The sequence below is a fragment of the Lonchura striata genome, chromosome 1 (genome assembly GCF_046129695.1).
Source record: "Lonchura striata isolate bLonStr1 chromosome 1, bLonStr1.mat, whole genome shotgun sequence".
Classification (NCBI taxonomy): Eukaryota; Metazoa; Chordata; class Aves; order Passeriformes; family Estrildidae; genus Lonchura; species Lonchura striata.
Window position 1 is genome coordinate 115,674,543 of NC_134603.1, and position 14,284 is coordinate 115,688,826.

The 14,284-nt window shown below is 36.9% G+C and overlaps 1 protein-coding gene across 2 annotated transcripts in view; it reads left to right on the forward strand.

Moving 5' to 3' along the window:
* Window positions 1-14,284, forward strand: part of OSBPL10 (oxysterol binding protein like 10) — a 492,302-nt gene that overhangs the window by 396,791 nt on the left and 81,227 nt on the right. The gene's annotated exons all lie outside the window — the stretch shown is intronic.

Here is a 14,284-nt window from a genome sequence, read left to right on the forward strand (position 1 = left end):
TAAGAAGTTTTTTCTCCAAGTAATTTGTGAGTTTTTTGGTGTTTGTTTGTTTGTGGTTTTTTTGTGGGTTTTTTTCAGTTTTTAAATTTTTTTACTGTTCTTTTATCATGCTGTCTGCTTCTCAGTGCTCAAAATAAAATGAAAAGCAGGGAAGGTTATCTTGTCAAATGCTGGAGTGCAGGACCGGTATGATTACTGAGGAGTGTGGTGAGGGCAGGTAGTAGGGTACCAAAGAGCACTGCAGAGCAGGAGTGACCTTCAAATGTCAAATCTCTGTTAGGAAAGAGACTTAACAGTTTGTGCTCCATAAAGTTACAATGTTTTATTTTGAGAAATAGTACGTTTTTTGAAATGGCTGTTTAAAAAAATGTATCTCTCTGTAGTTCAATTTTTAAGTTTGGATGTTTCTTTTTGGACTTTTCCCTACCCTCTTTTTTTTCTACCCTACCCTTTTTTTGCTTGAGCAATTCTGATTGTAATCTGATGTCTCAGATACAGTGAGCAAGAGGAGTTATTTTTCTGGGGAAGGAAGAAGTGGAAATAAATCATATGTTCTCAATTTGTGGTGTCAGGTAAGAGAAACTGCCAGCTAAGGAGCAACACCTATTAAGACTGTTTGCCAACAGTTGATAACATTTGATAAACTAAAATAAGGCTACAGACAAGTGGAGAAGTAGAGAAGTACTTAACACACCATTGATTTTTTAATCATAATTAGGGACAAGGGAAAAAGCTAGATGGAAGAAGTCTTTAAACTACACTTGCACAAAAGACATTGAAGTAAATTCTAGGTCATTACTGAAGAGAACTTAGTGTGGTTGAGTAATTTTACTTGCTTCTGTTTTTTAAAGCTATGGACTTCTGGTAACTGAAGGAAAACATACTGCTTATATCTGCTAGTTGAAGAAATGGTTATGCTATAATAACGTTCCTTCTTCCAAATCTCCCTGTAGCATTTAATTATTATGATTGTGGAGTTTCATGAAAAAGTTTGAAATGTTGCCTAAATGTTCAGGCACTAAAAGTAAGACTTGGGGGTGTCAGCTGTTACTGGAACCATTAAACTTCAAGTCTAATAGATATCTCACAACTTGATGTTACTTCCTGTAACAGCAGGAAAAAAAGCCTGCTGTTTTGCTATATTTAATGCTGGTTTTTACCTTTAAGTAAAGGAGAGAGCACAAGCATGACTTGAGAGACTATAAAAATCTGAAGCTGACTTAGAAGCAGACTTCAAGCGATATTTTATTTGTCTCATTAAGTTAGTTCATTGTTCCGTTGTTTTATCTTGTCCAGTGAATTCTGCTTTATGCCACTGATAAGCAGAGATATTGTCAACATGTTTAAAAATTTTGATTTTGCTATAATATTGTCATTATTGACCTAATTTCTTTAATTCCCCTGTACTCGTTTATTTCAAAAGGGAAGAGCTTAAGCTTTCCTTTTGAAGCTGTTGGTTCATAGCTGTTCATAGCTCAAAAGTTCATAGTTTGTTGTGACAAAGGAGTTATTTTTGTGTGGGAGGGTGGATTAGATCCCAGATTGTTTTTAATAGTAGTGTGATTGTTACCATAGAAATGACAGCAGAAATCATTAAGCTTTAAAAAAGTTACTAGTGAGTCTGACCTTTGCAGAACAGACTATTTGCTTTTGTATTAAGAATGGCATCAAATTTTATTTGAAAGTACTTACCTGCTAGCTGATCAGACACTATGACTCAGTCATTCAGTAAGATGCAACAAGAGATTTGACAGAATGTAATGTAGGAAGCTCCTGAAAAAAGGAGTTTTCTAATTTTAAAATGTGAGCACAGCGGAAATTAATTTGGCAGGACTGCTGGTGCTGAGTGGTGGAAATTGTTCTTACTATCAGGTTTTTTTGACTATCTAAGATTCTTATTAGTGAAGTAGTTGTTATTGTGGGGCAGCTGTGTTTTCAGCCTGGGAGAAAGTAGTTGCACGTAATTGAGTAAAAGCTTTCTTGCCAGGAGTTGAGGGTAGTTGAAAGTTGGTAGTGAGGCAATAAGCAAGCTTCTCTGTGCTGTCAAGTCAGGACTGCTATGTACAATCACAAATGCATGTGACCTTGTTGTGGATAAGTAGAATATGCACCTCATTCAAAAGAGAGAAGCAGCAATATGTTTTCCTGAGGCAAAATAAAAAAATTGACAGAGTTAAATGAATTTGATGGAATTAAAAAAGGTTTAGCAATGGTTTGACAAGGTTCAATAAGCTTGATGGCAAGGTTACCTTACTAATTACTGAATGGAAGAAATATACACAGGAAAGTTGAAATAGAATCAAGTTAGAATGATTCACATGTAGACCAGAGATGCAGAGAGAAAGGAGGACGCTCATGTCCTCATGTTATGTCAAAATGTTCAGAGAGAACCCCCTTGCTTTAACTTCTTATGGAGAATATGTGGAGCTGGATCCAGTCTTAGTCTCAGACTTGGACAAAAATTGATCTTTGGAATTATCTGTATAATATCTATAATAATATTAAGCAGCTATGTGGATTGGCAATGTTTCATTAGAGTTAACTAAGCATGCTATCATTCTTTCTCCAAGACTCTGTCACACTTAAGGGATCTTTCTGTTTTGCACAAGGAAGGATCTCTTGGTCACCTAAGGAATCTTAAACCTTCAGAGGCATCCCTGCTCAAGGGGAGAGTCACCGGGCAGTTCAGCTGCAGTTCTGGGAGAGCTCCAGTTGGATCCATCCAACTGATAGGAATATTTATGCAGTGAAGTAGTTGGCTGCTTGGCAATAGTGTAAACCAGATGGGTGTCTTCAGTTTAGCTGTTACCATGTTATGTACTTTGCATTTTTGGGTTTAGAAACCACCTTTAGAAATATTTTTCCTGAGGCACCTTCACTCACTTATACCTGAGCCAGTAGCTTTACAGCTCACAGGTTCACCATGGGGCATGAGACCTGTGGCTTCTTAGTCAGCCTGTACCAAGTTATGGCCTGGGGTCAGGTATCCACACAGACCTACAGCTGAAAATACTGACAGTGGTTTCCATGTGATGCTTGTAGTTGCAGTGGAATTGTTTTTGTTGTGTGGTTTTTTGTTTTATTTCCTTGCTTCATGCATGACTCTGTAAAGTTCCCCTTCTACCCAAAGACTGACATGGCTGTGTTATTCTGAATCCAGCTCTCATTCCTGAATTGGTGCTGCACTGGGATGTGTAGTTGGGTTGTGTGCTGCTACTGGACAGTGATGGGGACAGAGCAGGAGGTCTGCATGACATCAAATAGGGGAGGCTAGTTCAGCTGAACTAGGTTTTTAAAGAGCAAGCCAATAATTTTTGCTCGAGGAGGGAAGACAGAGAATTTACAACTGATTTCACTTGTGCTTTTTAAGAGCTGCCTTTTTCACTTTGCTCAGTTATGTGATGTAACACTTCATTGAGATTTTGGGGGAACAGTTGCTGTTTATTTTGCACCATTGCCATGGACTGTGGTATAAACATGTTTTAGCCTAAATTAAGTAATTGGAGTTTGGAGATATAAGTTGGACTCATATCTTAAATTTGACCTTCTTTCCCCCTCCCCTCCCCCCCCCCCCCTTTCGTTTTAGTTAACTGATCATATGTTGAGAAATACCAAATCTACTTCACGTATTTTCTTCAGTAAAGTAGTTTTGGAATGGAATTGTTTACATAGAATGGAAGCAATGATAAGAGGATGTCTATGCTGATTTCCTAAGTCTTTATCCATGGAGATTACATAAAATGTAAATAAGATTAAATATAGTTTTTGAAAGGGTTTTAGTTTCCAGGGGAGTGTCACATTCTTTAGAATTTCATATCAGTAACTTGAACAGAATTAAATATCTCTGAAATTGGTGGGAAGTAGCAAAACCCTCAATTTCCACTAACCTAATAATTAGCCTAATGTACATATAATCTGGTGCAGAAGAGTATTTTGCTCTGAATGGTGGTTGGAAATCTAGTTATTAAAGTGCTTTTTTAGACGGCAGTGTCAAATGATTATTCAGACTTCTGTTTATTTAGTTTTAGGTAGGCTTAATGAAAACCTTTTGGCACATGCCGTTGCCAAGCTGTTCTGCTTGTCTGCTCCTTCATCCCTCCACTTCATTTCCTCTCTAGATTGTTTCTTGCTTGTTGGCAGCAGAGTGGTTGTAGTAAAACTGATGTTCTGTCTCAATAAATCATGACATGACTGTTCTAATTAATTTTCAGCAACATGTTTCTATTGAAAACTTTTAGGTTGGTGACATCTTTTTATCAAGATGGTTTGTGAATCCTATCTAAACCTTAATATTTCATGTTCAAAAATAAAAAAAAAATGAGGGAAAAGAAAAGTAATAGTGAAGATAGTTCAACGATTTAGCTATTTAGTTCAATAATTACTATATATGAAATAGTGCAGTTGTTAGAATTTTTAGTAGAGTTGCATGTCTTTCCTCTGAGATTTTTGCATTGTGTCTTAAAGCAACCTTGGTTTCCAGTAAGCAGTAAAATGAATTGGAAAGAACTCCAATGGCCATTTTGCTTGCCTTGACATTTACTCCTTTTTATTTATGTGCAGGGCAACTCCCTGAAGATTCCTGATTTAGCACTACATGCTGTTATTGTTGAATATGGGACTATATTCACCAGTGAGCAGCATTAGAGTTTACCTACACAGATAATTTCCCTGGCTTTTAACGTGGAGACGCTGAGGCCAAATAGTTTGGGCTGAGATAACAGACTCCTTTTGTCTCTGTAATTGGCTTAAGATACGACTTGAATGATACTCCTAATTTCTGTACTCTCATTGTTAAATTGAGCAAAAAGCAGTACTTGAAAGTAGCTGAACGACTGTACAGCTACTCTAATTGAAGCTAGCGTAGTCTTGTAATTTGAGCTACTTCTATTTGCAGTCTTTGCTATCCATTTTGTGGCCTGATTACCTGAATAGTTTGCCTGATATTCATGCCTGGATGTGTTAGGGTGTCTCCTGGTTTGTCATCCAGTTCTTGTCTCCTTCTCAGCGTCAGCATTTGTGCTGTTGTCCAGGGTCACTCCCTGTGCCTTTGTTGTTTGTTTCATTAATATTTCAGTCCCTGAAAGTTTATCTCCAGGTGAAATCCTAACTAACATCAGGTCTGGCATAAAAACTTGGGGTCATACTGGTTTTCTTATAGCTAAGTGTTTTTCTGTATATGGTCTGTAATTCTTGGCAGCAAAAGAGAACTCCAAAAATCTACAGATGTATGAAGGTGTTTCTCCTAGATGGGACATAATATTCAGTAATAGTAGTTGTTGGAGAAGAGAGGGGAAGAGTTGGGAGGTACAAGTCAGGGAAGCATAAAACAACTTCACCTCTGCAAATAAGGGTTCAATTCATCATTAGTGTGCCATAAGAGAGAAGTTATAATAAAGTTTAGGATGTGGCCACTGGAAGATACTTTGTATTAGACACAGGGTGTGTGACTCTATGAGGCTTTACTACTTCCTTCATACATTTTATGACCTAGAAAAGTAGTTCAGAGGGCAAGCTCTAGTTGCTGAGGTGAAGGAGAGGGTTGTGGAGATATTTCAACTGCATATAAGTTTTTTGTTCAATAGCCTTTTCCAGGGGTGCTTGTGTTTGGGATTGCTAAAATTCAGTAGCTGCAAATTATAGAGAATTTGGATTACAGATGATAGTATTTTGAGATAGAGCTGTGATTTAGACCTGGCTGACTCACACCAATTCAGTGGGATGTGGTTTTCTTTAAACTCTGTTGCATGGTAATGCTGATACAAACCCAGGAATTCCAAGCTCTGAGACTGTGTGTTGTGGGGGCATTATGTTAGGTGACTGAATTTGCTGCAAGTCTCTCATTATATTTCATGAGAACCAGGCTGTCAAATGAATGTGTTTGATTCATTTGTGGATGTTGTAATAGCAGGTAGCAGAAAGACCAAGCAAAGGTCACATCTTCTCTAGTCAATCCGTGAAGTCTCCTGCAGGATGTGACAGGTAGCAGACAGAAATCTCCATAAAATACTGCCCTTGGTCAAAAATCACTTCATTATTGATTTGTCTTTATATATTACTATCTTGGAAACATGTTCTGTGTGTGTGTGCATATCCCTACTTAAAGGAGAGAATGTTGAAAGAATAATACATAGTAGTGTCAGTCACTGTTGAACTCATTAGTGCTCTGAGCAGCTGCCTTCCCAGTGGCTGCTTTCAGTGCTGCCTTCTTTTTGATTACTTTCCTTCAGATTTGGTATTTAGTTTATTGGAGAATTGTATTTTTTGGTATGTTTGGCCAACTTCTAAGCTGCTTTTTTAATTCTGTAATTTTTATAAGTATTTAATGAAAGATTAATGGATGCTAGGCACCAGGCGATTTTTGATGTGAACTGTACTTGCCAAACCTGTCAGATCTTTTGAAACATTATAACACAAAAAGTCAAGCAAAAAAATGACATGTTTTTTCAGAAGGTTGAATATTTCTGTATTGCTTGCAAATTTTGGTGGGGTTTTGTGTTACAGAAAAGAATAGGCAATAAGATTCCTGACATAGCTGGTGTAATTTTGGGAGGTGTTTAAAGCTGTGTGGTAATGCAGCTGTTTGCTCAGAGGCAGTTTTGATAACTGCTAATGTGACTAGAGGGATTTACAAATATTACTATGTAAAAGCTTCTTTCACAAGCTAGGTATAATTGATTGTCTCATTACATATATATATTTTTTCTCTTTATTTTGAGGAAGAAACTCAGATTTTTTTTTTTTTTTTTTTAATTTTTAGTGTGTGTCCCCCTCCCCCCAGTATTTAGGTTTGGGGGGCTTTTTGTGTGTTTTTGCTTTTGGGTTTTTCTTGGTAGGTGATTTCTTACAGAAATGAAAGCAAATTGCTTTTTGTTATTTACTTACTGACTCTCACCAAGTTTGGTAGTAAGGTTTTCTAACAGTTATTTTTATGGGTATGCTTAAGGTACTTTGCAACTAGGATATTCCTTGACTTACTACATGCATTCTATTTCTTTGCATCTTCTTGAGGATGACTAGGTGAAGGCTAAACATCTGAATGTAAAGCCCGATTTAGCTAGATTTAGGGATAACAGAAGAAAGAGAGCACTTGATTTCTGATAGCTGCCTTGTTTATTGGTGGGATTTTTATTGCTGGCTGGGACAGAACAATACTGCACATAGGCTTGAAGCAGAAAAACAGTTGTCCATACAGGCTGCAAAGTAGGTGTCTGTAATTTTACTTTCTCAAAGGAGCAAAGCATTGTTCCTGGATAAAGTGGAAAGGTGGGACTGGGAGAAGATGAACCAGACAGCTTCCTCCCTCTTGGTGTCCAGATGATTGCAAACAACTCCTGTGGGCTTGGCTTCATGGAGAACCAATTTAGCTGCTGAGCTTTGTCATGCAGAGCACTGTCTTCCCCTCAGATAGGGAATGAAGTTGGTGTGTACAGCTAATTTTCTAGTGTATGTTTCCTTGATCTAGTTTTAGAATCTCATAGAGTTGTGTCTTTCTAAAGGCTAACATCCTTTTGTTACATGTAGATCATTAGAAGTAACATGTAAGTACTCAGTTCTTGTTTTGTTTTAGGTCTTCATTATTTTTCTTATGAAGCAAAGCATATTTTCCTGCCTGGAAGCTCTGTTTTTAATCTGTGACCTGAATCAAGCTGGGTAATAACATTTCCAGAATTAAAATTACAGCAGCCCATTTATTCCCCCAGTTATGTCCATTTTCTCTTGACCTGCAGTACAAAAATTTCAGTCCACTTAATTGTTAAGTAGTAGTGAATTTGGAACAAGGAAAAGGCAGGTGGGAAGGATTCCTAAATGACACACAGTAGCATTGGGTGGCCAGCCAGTGTGGTGGGCTGTGAGCAGTAGGTGCTGTTAATGGTATCCAACTCAAATGTGTACCTTTTGTCTATGTTTGTCCCTAAATTGCAATTGCAACCCCTCAGCTTGGCCATGTTTTACTGGAGCATAGATTAGTATGATGAATGTACTTCTCTACAATTCTCTATGAATTCAAAGCCTGATGGGTACAAATGGGTGCATTATTTTTAGGCCTATTCTTCCTCCATCTTTCCTAAAAAGCAACCCCTAAACAATTTTTAATGTTTATCCTTACTGTAGTCTCATTTTTCTGTAAAATCTGGGCAAAATATCCATTCGTCACTACAGAGAAGTTCAGACAGTTGAAAATAATTGGTATTGTAAGCAGAGGTTGATGACCTGATGAGCTGGTCAGTAGCAATTGTTTCCTCACTGAGAGAGAAGTGACATTCTGGTCCATAGAGAGGGCTTGCTGGGACTTGACAAGACAGGAGAGGAAATTTCTCTGAATATTTTATTTGTGTGAGAATTCTGCAGATGTTAAAATCATGAAGGAGCTGATCAGCAAAAACAAGCTGTTTTTGCTGTGGGTGATACTTCCTCTGCTTCTTAACTGCATTTTAGATGGGGAGCACCTCTAAAAGAATGCAGAAAATTGTAATTAATCTTGACTGAATTCCAGTAATGCTGAAAAATTACTGTTCTAAAAATTCAGTTTTCATACAGAGATGCTCAAAGTCAGTAAAGTTTTTAATTAATATTGTGATCCTTACACTTTCTTATGTTAAAAAATGATAAATTGAGGAGCCTCAGTGCAGAAAGGGTGGTAGAATTACTGAAATGTAAGCATGTTCTTCTGATCATCAGTCTTTAAATGACAACTTTGGAGATAATTTTTAATAATAAAGTCCTTGGCTATCGAATGTGTGTGTGCTATGCTTTATCTTTATTGGCTTGAATAATTCCATTAATTTTATGGATCGAGGTAAAAAGGGAAAAAAGAAATAATTGTATGAATATGGTGTTCAGGATGTCCTAATAAGATACAGTTTCTTAAAAATGAAACATTTGTGTGACATCTTATTCAGTTACTGGAGCCATAAATTTTGCTTTTATTTGATGCAGTAATTTACTTTCTATCCTACAGTTCTTATATATTTTAAAACTACTTCTAAAAAATGAAGAAAATTACAGAATAGTTGGATTCTTTATTCTTGAAACTCTTCCTTTAGAGGGTTATGAAATCAGTGAAGAATATATGCTGGGAGTGACTGTGGGGAGATTGCAATGGAGTGAAAGGAAAACATGTTTGGAAACTCAGAAATGTTGAGAACAGCAGTTGAACAAGAAGGTAGTGAAATTCTTCTGTTTTGAGCTGCTTCTGTTCTTGAGTTAACTGAAGTATGGAGTAGAGCATATTATTTGTCACATTGTCTGGAATGATGAATTCAGCAGTCTGAGAAGGGAAGATGCATTAATTGTTACTATTCCAGTGTGGTAGGGAAGGTGATGCTGCCTGTCAGGGCTTTTTTATGTCTGAGTGAATACTGCCCTGTTTCAAATAAATGTATTTTATTTAAAAAATTTGCATTTTTATGGCTAAAGCAAAATAAAAAGCAGATTTAAAGTATATATTATGAGATTGGTTTAGGAGAAAACATGTCTGCAGAAGACCTAAAGTGATGTTTTAGAAAGAAAAGTTCCTCTATGCATCAGTGAGTTAAGTAACTGGGGAAAAACAATCTCTAAAAAGGTGAAACAAAGCTAGCCTGCTGTAGAAACAACCCAGCATCCCTCTCCATCCAGAAGTACTTGCTGTGTTAGGTCATAATATAATGAAAACAATGTTGTTTTGGAAATTATGGAAAATTGGAAGATTTTTGTCTTCAGTCAGAAGGATTTGTCTGTGCTGGTGTGTAGTATTTGCACATCCATACCAATTTTTAACATAAAGCCTGGGATTAGACAGAGTCCAGCTATGAAGCATGGACTTCAGCATAGGCTGCCTTTATGAACCCAAGGACATGATTCATATAAAACTTCTTTCCAAAAGAGTTGAGGTTATTCCAGAAGATTGAGTCAGAAGTTGAAGATTTGACTGGGACTGTAGTTGTCCAGCTGTAAATGTCTATATAAAAAAAACTCTGTCACATTATGGATTCAAACTAGAAGTTGTACAAAATCTGGTCCAGAAAACTGACTTAAGAGGGAAGGAAGGGTGTGAAGAGTATTCAAATTCCTATACACAATGAAAAGATTTAGCAATCCTACACTGAAAATTTGTTGGGATTAAAAAGCAGTGAAAACATGGGTTTGGATGGTTGGTTTGTGAGATGTGTTTAGAATAAGGGAAGAAAAGGGGAAACTTGTTTTGAGGTCTTTTTTTCTGTTGAGAGCATAATTTTGGGTGCGTTGCGGGTTTGCATCCAAGTGACAGCTTCAAGGAGCAGTGCAGCATGTTATGATGTGTAATTGAATGATGAAATATATATATATGTGATTTGTTTTTTATTATTTACATACTAAAGTATTCATTTCTACTGGAGAATATAGAAATTATTAATTTGCCTTGAAATAGGAGAATTAAAATTCTGTAATCCAGTGGGGTGAGTACATTATGTGGGAAATGTTTTTATCGTGTGCTTCTGATAATTATGTATGGCTTTTAAATTTTTTTTTTTTAATTCTTTATTGCCTCAAAGCTGGTGGAATGTCAATTTTTCTCATGGAAGACCTGTTAAGCTGCTGTTCTTTGTTGAAAAGCTCTAGTGGTAGAGCACTTTCATGTCCTGCTATGCTACCAGCATTTTGTCACTCTTTAGAGCAAAATCACTGCTTTTTCTTAAAGTCTTCTTGAATAGGGAGCTAATAATAAATTATTGTAATACTATATAATTGTGTGAATTATTACTATAATAAATGCTCTTATTAGTGGAAGCAAACCCAATTGTAAATATTTGATTAGTACAGTGTTTGACCCTTCCCTTCTAAGAATTCAGAAGGCAACATGTTACACTTCCTAGCATATCATACATGTTCTGCTTAGCATTTTGAAATTTTTTAAAAATGGCTATGAATGAATGAGTGAATGGATGAAAGGCATGGTGAAACACAAGTATTTAATTAAGACAGTTGTAGAATTTATAAAACTTAGGATTTATGCAGAGAGGGCATTAATTTTGAAATATGGGAAGTAAAAGAGAAAGAAACTCTCATCAGGCCATACTGACAAACTCCTGGGTGACTTAACAATAAGCCACAATATAATAAATAAGTCACGAATAATATAACAATAATTGTTAAATGTAACAATTCTGGTAGTGTCAGACTTCAGCTTTTCAGAGTGTGATGGGTGCATGCTTTTTCCTGTAATTCATGTCAGTTGGTAATGGCTCTGCATTTGGTTGGAATGGCATAGGGGGGATATAGCCTGCATTTTCTTGCCTGTAATTTTGCATGTCTATTTTGAACTGGGCTTAAGCAGTTAAAACTGCTTAAAATATGCTTAAGTGGTTATTTTCTACCTTACCTCTAGACGGACTCTTTTAAAGACTATTAATTAAAAAAAAATTATTATGGTTTTGCAATAATAGAAAAATTCAGCTATCTTTTGTGTCTTTCAGTAACAGTTGTTTCACAATTTCTCTATAGCACAAATTTTTTGTGTGAGAAGTATGATGTAACTGGGCTCTGCCACCTTCTGCCTGACTGTTCTCTAAAGAATATGCTTGTTTTCATCACTGGTATCTGAGATTTAATTACAGAAATATGACGTTTTGGGTAAATGTGAGCAAGGCCAGTAGAGAAATAAGGATGAGGTGGCAAGATGAATCAGTTGTAGAGAGGTTAATGCTGTTATTTCCCTGGTAGGCAGAACAAGTGACTTTTAGAAGTTAAAAGAGATCTCTGTCCTTTTGATTCAGCCACACATTCAAGTGCTTCTAAAATGGGACACGTACCCTTCTCTTCTGTTCTGCTTTATATGTGTAATGCTTTTCCATCCTCAGTTAATGAAAGACTCTGGTCTTCATTTCTTCTGTTTTTGTGATGGTCTGAATTGGGTCATCATTTGGTCTGTGATGCGAGAAAATATTTTTGAAAGCTGCTCCTGTTTTTGCTATCTCTTTGTGTTCCTCCCTCCTCCACCTCCTTTGTATGAAGCCTTGCACTGCTTGATTTGACATTTAATTCCTTATTCCTTCTCTTGGCTTTTTCTCTCCTTTTAGCAGTTTTCAAAGTGTGTTATCTCCCTGCTTCTTTTGTGAGGCTATAGTTGTCTGTGCAGTTTATTCTTACCTTTTTCTATGATACCACTGTGTGAAAGGTGAAGAGGGGAGTTGCACATCAGAGCATAATCTTTGGAAAGGAAATGCTTGATTCTGTGTGATGTGAACAGTGTCATGGCCAAAATGCTTGTGAAAAGTTCCTGGTTCTTTTGGGACAAGAAAGAAGGCAGGATATTGAGGGTGATATGAGGGCTTGTGAGAACTGGTTTCCTTTTTCTTTCTTAAAATTACTTCTTGATTTCTAATTTGTTTGCTTTTACAGGCTTCTAAGACATCATCACAAAAAACCTAAGGTACAAGGCCAGTGATGATCTGTTTTTCTGAGATTGTACATAAAATAGGTTGTGGTTGGTTAGAATTCCAGTTAACACAACTGCTGTAGCAGTGATAACAAGGATGTGGAAGGATGCCATCTCTGCATCTGGGAATTTGCAGAAGTTGCTGCTGTCTGATGTCATTATGCTGGTAAAGGTATATTCTGTACTCGAATGGCTGGTTTCCTTCCCTGGGGTAGCTTTAAGCCAATGCAAAGCCCATTTTTGTGGAGCTTACAGTCATTCTGGGAGTGCTTTGCTGGTCTAGCATGTAGAAGTTTCTGAGCCGAAGTGCTCGTAGTGTTTATGTAACTTAATAGATTCTGCTCTAAGACACTCAGAGGAACTTTTTTTCTCAAAATCCTTTGGTCTTAATAGGAGAAGAAGAGACTTTCTTGCCTCTCTCTTTCTTTCCTTTTTTTTTTTTCTCCTCTAGCTGTTGTTCCTCCTTTTGTTACTTGTAGAGCTGTATTTTAGTAACCACAATGGTGATTTTCAAGGTAGTAATCGATGAAAAAATGGCCAGATAACAAAAGCTGAAATAAATTATTTGTACCTGAACAATAAAAGGACAATGAAATTATAATGAGGATGGCACAGGCTCGGAATGAACATCACTGCATATAAAGTCTAGACTTGTTTGCTGAGCTCGGAGATGATGGGGAGAAGCATTAGCTCTAGGGTCAAGCTACTGTGTAATTTTCTCAGGGGTGTGGCATCAATTCTGTCTAGTGCTCTGTTTTTTCTCTTGAGTATGTAACAGATGTTCCCAAAATACCTGGAAAAATGAGAATGAGCAAAATTAAAATTTACTATGAAATATGCAAGTCTGACTTAAAAGAAAAACGCTTTCCAATTCTGCTGTTTTCCCCTACATCATTTTCTCCTACTAAGCAACCTGGAGAGAAAAAATGCTTTCAAAGTGGAAGAGTAGTATTGTAAAATCATTTAAAAGTCAAACCCAACAGTAAGGTTATGAACTGGTACAATACAGGTCAGTAACGTAATCTGAAATTTTGGCAGTTTCCTTTTAGGGCATCCTTATTTTTAACACTGTTATTGAAAATGTGGTTGTCATTCAGCTTGCCATTCCTCTAGTCCTTCGAGTTGAAGATGACCTGCAGAGGGAAGGTTAAGTGATGTGCTGCTACATGATTACAGAAGGGAAGCTTTCCATTTGTTTCTTGAGGAAAAGGATACAGAAGTGCTTGCAGGAGATGGAGTCAGGGCATAAGTGAAGGATGTGGTGGTGCCCTAGCTTAAAATTCTTTGGACAGAATTGTTAATCTGTAACAATTGCAAGCTAATTTGATCTTTGCTCAGATGTGAAGGCAGTGGCAGTAGAGAGTTAAGCATAACTGCAGCAAAGGGTCCCAAGCAAAATGTTTGAAAATTGTCTGTAAATCTTAGACAATCTAACTGCTTGCATCATGTCCAGGCTTATTTAGCGTGAATAAAGAGAGGAGCAGATGACCACCAATAACTGCAAGCTGTGAAGATAATCCTGGAAATGTTCTGTGATAGGAAAGGTTACTTAGAGATGTTCTGCATATGGGGATATTGTGAAAGAGCCAAGACAAAATGTGATAACTTGAGCAAATTTGGGATATACAAAGCTGCAGAACTCTAATAATCACAGTTTCTGGAATATTGTCCACAAATTCATATGACCTGTGGTAATCGTATCTTAGAGTAACAGTCACAATTAGCATGTATTACAAATGCTCATGTTAGTGGGATTAACTAGACTGTAAGGGGTGGTTTGTCAGAAGCAGCTGAGGGGGGTAACCTGCATTTATGTGATTTTTGCTCTAGACTGTTGAGGGTTGTAGTAGGCTGACCTTCATGTGAACCAGGAGGTTTCTGTATGTT